At 53.2% G+C, this 7,489-nt stretch overlaps 1 long non-coding RNA gene across 2 annotated transcripts; it reads right to left on the bottom strand.

Annotated features, from left to right (window-relative positions):
* Positions 1-212: 212 nt before the first annotated feature.
* LOC137482803 (uncharacterized) lies at positions 213-5,429 on the bottom strand. Of its 2 annotated transcripts, none has more exons than XR_011004218.1 (3): positions 5,337-5,429; positions 2,907-3,000; positions 213-1,484 (listed from the first exon to the last, which is right to left on the bottom strand). It is a non-coding gene; the product is annotated as an uncharacterized lncRNA (long non-coding RNA). The 2 variants fall into 2 exon arrangements; XR_011004217.1 differs by lacking the exon at positions 5,337-5,429 and adding an exon at positions 3,100-3,234.
* Between the last annotated feature and the right edge of the window lie 2,060 nt (positions 5,430-7,489).

The following is a 7,489-nucleotide window of genomic DNA, read 5'->3' as shown; positions in this document are numbered from 1 at the left end:
CCGTTCCCCCCATCCAAGGGCACTCTGGGATATGGGGATGTGGCTGACCCAAGCCTGTGCAGGGGACAGGGGTCCCACAAAACCTTTCTGAGCCTTTCAGAGCTCGTTATCCTTTGCAAGTACATTTATGGCCACTGTTAACATTAACAGTGGGATTGTGTTATCCCAAATAATCCCACACCTGGAAGTGAAGCCCCCAGCATTTGTCCTGTGCTTCCCAGCAGGAATGTCAGGCAGGATCCCACCTTCCCTGGCATCACATCTTCCCTGCACCCCTCACCATCAAGGGAAGAGTTTGTGTGGCTGCAGAGGGGATCCAAAGGATGCCCTGATCCTGCTGCATGCCCCAGCACTGCCCTGGGGCAGGGTGAGGGTGCTTAGCTCCACAGGGATGAGGAAATTCTGGGATGTGTCAGGGAAAAGGAGCCATTTTAGCATCAGCTGAAGTGGTAGAGGAAGCTTCCTGCTCAGGGCAACTTGAAGGAGGATTTTGTAGGAGAAATGCAATCTTTCTTCCAGCACCACTCCAGATCCACATGGGATTTTTTCCCCTTGGATCAGGTCCTGAATCCCTCTAAAACAAAGCAGCAGTGGGAATGTGAGCTTGGGAGTAAAGTATGTTCTCAAGCAATTTTCTGAATCAGGATGGGAATGCAAACCTCTTCTCTTTGACTCGAGGGTTTGATTTTTTTTCCTTTTCCCTTTTCAATAATACAGATCCCAAACTCATTCAAGGCAGGGAAAATGAGGGGGTCGGGCTGACTTCCTCTCTGCCAGGAGCAGAATTCCATTAAGCTGCTCCTGCCTGCTTGCAGGAAGGAGCTGTTTGCTCCCAGTTTGTGCTCACGCTGTGCCTGGCGCTGGAGCATCCAAGAGCTTCCCAGTGCTGCATGAAACAATGGGATTTAATATCTGCAGCATGCTCCGAAGCTGTGGATGCCCACTCATTTATTCCAGGGACCGAACTCATTCACTGGCAGGGCAGGGAAGTGTTTTCTGCAGTGGCAGATAGAATTCCAGCATTTAATCAAGGATAATCCAATTTTTCAGCTGATATGGAGGGTTCTTTTAGAACCCTACATGGTCTAGGGTCACCCCACAGGCTCCACTGGGCAGAGGAAAACTGATAAATTAGAAATAAAATAATAAAAATTAATCAGGTCTTACTGGGGGGGGGTTGAAACAGAGTCTCTGATTTGGCCAGCTCCATGGAGTAAAAAGGGAAAGAGGGAAAGTGAGATGGAGGGAGGTACAGGGAGATGATGGGTGAGAGAACAGAGTGGAAAGGGTGAGAGGGGAAAAGGCGGATGCTCTCCTCAGTTCCCCTGGGAATGGCAGCCTGGCTGCTCCTCCTCTCCAGGCAGGTTTGGGGGAAGGTTTGCTCTCCTTGCATGCCAAGCGCTGCCCTCCTAGGGTACAGCTCAGCCCCAGCAGCTCCAGAGGCTCAGATCCAATGGGAAATAAGGACTGCACCTGGATCAGGCCTAGAAAAGCAAGGCTATGTGGATATATTGTAGCAGCTTCATGCACATTTATTGTATTTACCAAGATATTTCATTGCTCGAGAAGCCACAGCCCCTCTGTCCTCTGCTCAAATCTCCCCCGTTCCACAAAAATAAAAAAAAAACCCTGAGAGCTCCAAAGTGAGGGAAGGTGACTCCAGACTGGCCAAGCACCCATCAGCTCACCTCACATTCCCAGTGGTGCCCTGCAGGGAGGTGAGGCTCTACCCATTCCACGCCAGGGATGCAGCTGGGATCAAGCAGGATTTGGCTGCTGCCATCATAGCAAACACACCCTAAATATGGAGCAAAATCCATGAGGAGCAGGCAGGCTCCAAACCAGCTCAAAGCCCGGCTGCCTGCAGGGGTGGAGCTCCTGAGTGCGCTCCTATTTCTGGGTTTTTCCTCATTTTCTGCCATGCAGCAAACTGCTTTATTTACTGTCCCAGGCTGCAGCCAGCCCAGAAATGGGAATGTCCTCACCTGCTCCTCTCCCAAACCCATCGCTCTGGGATCCTCAGGAACTCATTTGCACAGGGTTCTGCATGGTGAAGGGCTTTATGGAGATTAAATGGATCCATTAGTGTGAGGCTTCGAGGCACCTGGTCCCTGTTTGGTTTTCCTTTCACAGAATCACAGAATCACCAGGTTGGAAGAGGCCTCCAAGATCAGGAGTCCAACCCAGCCCCCACACCTCAACTAAACCCTGGCACCCAGTGCCACATCCAGGCTTTGTTAAACACATCCAGGGATGGTGGCTCCACCACCTCCCAGCACAGCCATTCCAGAACTTTATCAGTCTTCCCATGTAAAACTTTTTCCTAATATCCAACCTGAATTTCCCTTGGTGCAGCTGAGGCTGTGTGCTCTGGTTCTGTCAGTGCTGCCTGGAGACAGAGCCCAGCCCCACCTGAGCACAGGCACCTTTCAGGAGCTGTGGAGAGTGATGAGGTCACCCCCGAGCCTCCTTTTCTCCAGGCTGAGCACCCCCAGCTCCCTCAGGCGTTCCTCACAGGGTTTGTGTTCCCAGCCCCTCTCCAGCCTCCTTGCCTCCTCTGGATGTGCTCCAGTGTCTCAACGTCCTCCCCAGACTGAGGGGCCAGAGCTGGGCACAGCACTCGAGGTGGTCATGTTATTTCTGGGTTTTCTTTTTTTTTTTTCTTGGTGGGAAAACTTTTCTAAGGCGAGCTCCTGCATTCAGAGCAAAGCTCCCAATGACTCCACCTCCACAACCACTCAGCCCTCAGCAATTCCAGGTCTCAGGAGATGAGGAACCCTCAGAAATGAGCAGTGAAATATCCAGTGCTCAGCAGTTCCTGGCTGTAGATAAGGGAGCTGCAGCAGGGATACAGGGACAGGGAAATGTGGTTTTCCAGTTTTTAAATCTTTCCCACAAAGATTCACCTTCTTTCCCAACACTTTCCCAGTTTTTCCACCAATGGAAGATCCTGCAGGACAAGCCCTGGCTGACTCCACACCAATTCTCAGTGGCCTGGATCTGGAAAAGAAAGGAAATTATGACCATAAAATCAGAAATACAAACTCAGGGGGTGCAGATTGTTGCTGTTGCAACAATTATTCAAAATAAGGCACTGACAGTGAGTAAAATCTTCATTCTCATGGCTGGTTCTGTCTGTGGTCTTAAAAAAAGGCACCGACCAAGGAAAATCCAATCATTAACCACCAGATTCACCCCCCTGGCTCATCTGTGGACTTCCCCATGTGCCACCCGGTGCTGGCTGCTCCTCCTTGTCCCTGGACAGCAGCTGCCCCTCAGGGCTCTGCCACATGCTCGGGCACTCCCAAGGCAGCCCGTGTGGATTGCACACATTTCCCAGAGCCTGCAAACAGGGGCTGGGATTAATTCCAGCCAATTTGTCACCCAGGCAGCTCAGCAGGTGGCAGGACCAGCAGTGCTCAAAGGGCACCCGGTGCCTGCTCCACGTGCCGGCATCGGGAATGCTCAGCCCTGAGAACTCCGTGCGTGTTCCAGCTCCCGTGCAGGGCATCCATCATTTTCCTGTTGGTTATCATTTTCCATCATGCGTCTCCTGTGCATTTTTAATTGGTTAATTACTTTATTCATATACTAAGCACACCCTCAAGCTCCAATTATTATCAGCATTAAGTGCTCCGTTCGTGCCATACATCTTCCCCGAGCTCTCCGTGGCCGTTTCATGGCCCACGCTTCCTCCCTGTGCGGTACCTGCAGCTTCCTCAGCCTCTCCTCGGCCTCGCTCCGGCCCTCCTCTCATTAGTTTATTATCTCTACCTGCTTATCAGCCCCGCTCCCCAGCTCCTCGTTACTGCCGCCGCAATTACGAGCCCGGCGTCCCTCCCTGGCAGCATCCCTGCCGGTGCAGCTCCCGCAGCGATTCCCGGGAGCAGCTCCCGCAGCATTCCCGGCTCCTTCCCGCAGCCCTTCCCGGCGTTAATGAACAGCCGAGCTGTTTGTTCACACCTCACCCGCGGGACTGGGTGTGCTGGCTCGGTTTAAAAACTCCGCCTGCGCCCCGGGGAGGAAATCCAAGCTCTTCCCTCATCGCTGCTGCGGTTTGGGAAGGGTTAGGAAGAGCTGCTTGCCCCGGGGAGCCTTCAGCTGGAGGGAGGGTCCAGAGGCAGGACGGGCAAGGGAGCAGCAGGGTCCGGGTTGGGATCAATCCAGGCTGGAGCAGCCCTGGGAGAAGGATTTGGGGCATTGGTGGGAAAGAGCTGCCCCAGAACCCCCCGTGGGCAGCAGGGCTGGGGGGATTCTGCCCCTGTGCTCAGGTGAGCCCCCACCTGCAGAGCTGCCCCAGCCCTGGGCTCAGCACAGGGAGGAGCTGGAGCTGCTGGAGCCAGGCCAGAGGAGGCTCCAGGATGAGCAGGGGATGGAGCAGCTCTGCTGGGAGGAAAGGCTGGGAGAGCTGGGATTGTTCACCTGGAGAGGAGAAGGAGTGCAGGAGTGGTGATCCTGCCCCTGCTCATGGATTTATCTGCAAGAACAGAGTCAAACTACCCCAGAGAGCCCTGGACACTTCTTGGAGGGGCTTTTCCAATATTCCCATCCTCTTTCCTCCTTCCTGGAAATCTCCCAAAGGCACCAAAATGTCCTGCCAGGCTTGCTCCCCTCACCTGCAGGACACATCCCAGAGAGGTTTTTGCTTTGCCATCCCACTTTTCCTGCTGGGGAGCTCAGCTGGGAGCTCAGCCCCCCCTGCTTCTTCCCATGGCTTCATGTCCCCAAGCCAAACCTCGGGCCAGAAATAGGGTCTGCTGGAGCACGGCTAGAGGTGCCCTGCCCTTTCCCATAGCTCTGTGATCCCAAAATACCATGATCCCCACCCAGCCGGGAGAGAAGGCTCCCACACAGGGGCACTTTGTGTATTTAAAGCTCTGCCTGCGCTGTAATTCCGTGTGCAACATTAATTATCCAGCTCCCACTGTTGCCATGGCACTCCTTAAAGCCATCAAAGCCATCAGGAGCCCATCCTACCCCCAGCCCACCCTCCTGCTCACTCCTGGGCTCCAGCCCCAGCCCCAGGGCAGGTTCTTGGTCACCTGCCTCTCTGCCCAGCACAAAGGCCACATCTGGACTTTGGGAAGTTGTGTCTAATTCCCAAGCTGCATTCCAAGAAGTGCCTGACTCCAAACATGCCCATTTTTAGGTCAAATTGCAGAATTACTGTTTCCTTAGCACAACATTGCCCTATCTTTAGAAGCTAAAAGGGATGTTTAGAGTTAGAAGGAGAAAGGAAGAAAGAAATGAAGGGGGTGGGGTGAATAAACACATCCCGAGCCCTGGAAAAAACACAAATATGAGATCAAAGGGGAATGAGCCAAATTCTGAATAACCTGATGTCTGCAGCATTTACATCCCTCAGAGCTGACACCTGAGACACCCCACAGGCAGTGACAGAACAGATCTGGGAGCTTCTCCCTCCTACCCCCAGCACAGCCCAAATACTGCAGGGAAGCCTTTTACACCTGCCCAGACTGCCAGCAGGTCAATTCTGTTTCACCTGCAACGAGGGTCAGTGCAAGAGAAAGAAGGATTTGTGCTGGGGAAAGCTTTTTCCAGAACTCCAGAGGGATTATCCCTCTGTGACGGCACCGCTGGGCCCCTGCAGGGTGTGGGGCTCTCATTGTGGGGTCTGTGCTCAGGCCAGGGCACAGCAGCACCTCCAGGGCTGGGTTTGGCCCTAAAATGCTTCCAGTCCCTCACATGGTGGGAATGGGGCAGCTCTCCCATGAGGAAAGGCTGGGAGAGCGGGGATTGTTCAGCCTGGAGGAGAGAAGCTTTGGGGTGACCTCATGGTGGCCATCCAGGACCTGAAGGAGCCAAAAGAAGATGGAGAGAGATGATTTACAAGGACCAGGACAAGGGGGAATGGCTTCACTGCCAGAGCATGAGTTTAGATGGAATATTAGGAAAAAAAAATCATCCCTGTGACTTTTCACATGGACAGACAGTGCTAGGGCAAGGAGCAATGGTTTTAAAGTAAGAGAGAGATTTAGATGGGATATTGGGAATTAGGAATTGCTCCCTGGGAGGGTGGGCAGGCCCTGGCACAGGGTGCCCAGAGCAGCTGGGGCTGCCCCTGGATCCCTGGCAGTGCCCAAGGCCAGGGTGGATGGAGCTTGGAGCAGCCTGGGACAGTGGAAGGTGTCCCTGCCATGGCAGGAGGTGAAAGAACTTCCTAAATCTCTCATCTTTAGTTCCCAACCATCCCCCCCCTGTTAAAGAGGAGATGCTGTCCCTGAGGGCTGAGCCCTTTCCTCATTCCCCCGGAGTTTTCCCTCTCCTGCCCTCCTGCATCCAGCCCCAGCTGGGAGCAGGGAGCTGCAGAGCAAAGAGCTGCATTTGCTGAAGAGGGAGATGGGAGCAGAGCTGGAACTTCTGCTCCTGAAATGCCATTCCTGACAACGTTCACACCTAGAGCAGCTGGCACCATTCTCCCTGTGCCAGGGGCTGTGCTGGGAACGAGCTCCTGCCTGGAAGCAGCTCCCAGCTCTGTTCATGCAACCAGAGGCTGTGCCAAGAGCCAGGCAGGATTTGTCCCGATATTATTGGTGATAAAGGAGCCTCCTGTGTGAGAGGCAGGTCCATTTCCAATCCATCTGTATCTAGATCTAAAAAAGTCTTCATTTTCCCGGGATAAATTGCTGCCATAGCTTAGCTCCCGACTCCATTACATCCCATTCAAATCCCCTTCATTATCACAAGGAGCAAGGCGACACCAAAAGCTTGTCTCAGGGAATTTATGGCACAGTGGAGACTCTTAGATCCACTCAACCCCATTAAAAGCTTCTCCCCTATAAAACATGCACCTTGTTAGGCACCTCAGCAGCAGCCCGGCTCCGCTTCCCCAGGAAGGAGCACATTCCAGGGGTTCAATCCCTCCCTGCTTCTGGCTTTGCTGGTGGGAAGAGCTTTGTGCAGCCCTATATTCCCAGCCTGCTCACCCAGCCAGGATAAAAGCAAACACACCCCACCGGCCAAAGCCAGGCTGTTATTCAGGTCTCTTCCTGCCACAAAACCTGGAAAAAGGGATTTGGGGTGGAATTGCTGTGAAATACACAATGAAACACCGTGTTTGGGTTTGTCTAAAGGCATTGAATAAAAAAAAAAAAAAAAATTACTCTCAAAATCTCTTTAAAAAAACGTGATGTGGGATTCCAACAGCCTATGCTGAGTCCCTGACCATTCCTCCAAGCTGCTCCCTGCTCACAGATGTGCTTAGTCTTCATCTCAGAGAGGAATTTCTGTTCCCATCACTGTTCCTTCCAGAGCTGGGGAAGCAGGAGAAGATGAGGAGGTGCTGGGGAAGGACCTGCCAAGGCTGCCCTGCACATTCCCACCTCCATCCCCTCTCTAGATCTATCCTCCCTGCAGCTGGGCTCAGCCTCATCCCTCACCTGAGCAGCCCAGGGGATGTTCCTGGGGCAGGCAACCCTTCCCAGCCATGAAGAGCTGGAATATCTTGTCCCTAAAGAAGTGATTCTGC

Source organism: Anomalospiza imberbis, chromosome 15 (genome assembly GCF_031753505.1).
Source record: "Anomalospiza imberbis isolate Cuckoo-Finch-1a 21T00152 chromosome 15, ASM3175350v1, whole genome shotgun sequence".
Classification (NCBI taxonomy): Eukaryota; Metazoa; Chordata; class Aves; order Passeriformes; family Viduidae; genus Anomalospiza; species Anomalospiza imberbis.
Note: the sequence above shows the minus strand (reverse complement) of the source record. Positions and strands in the feature narration are given on the sequence as shown.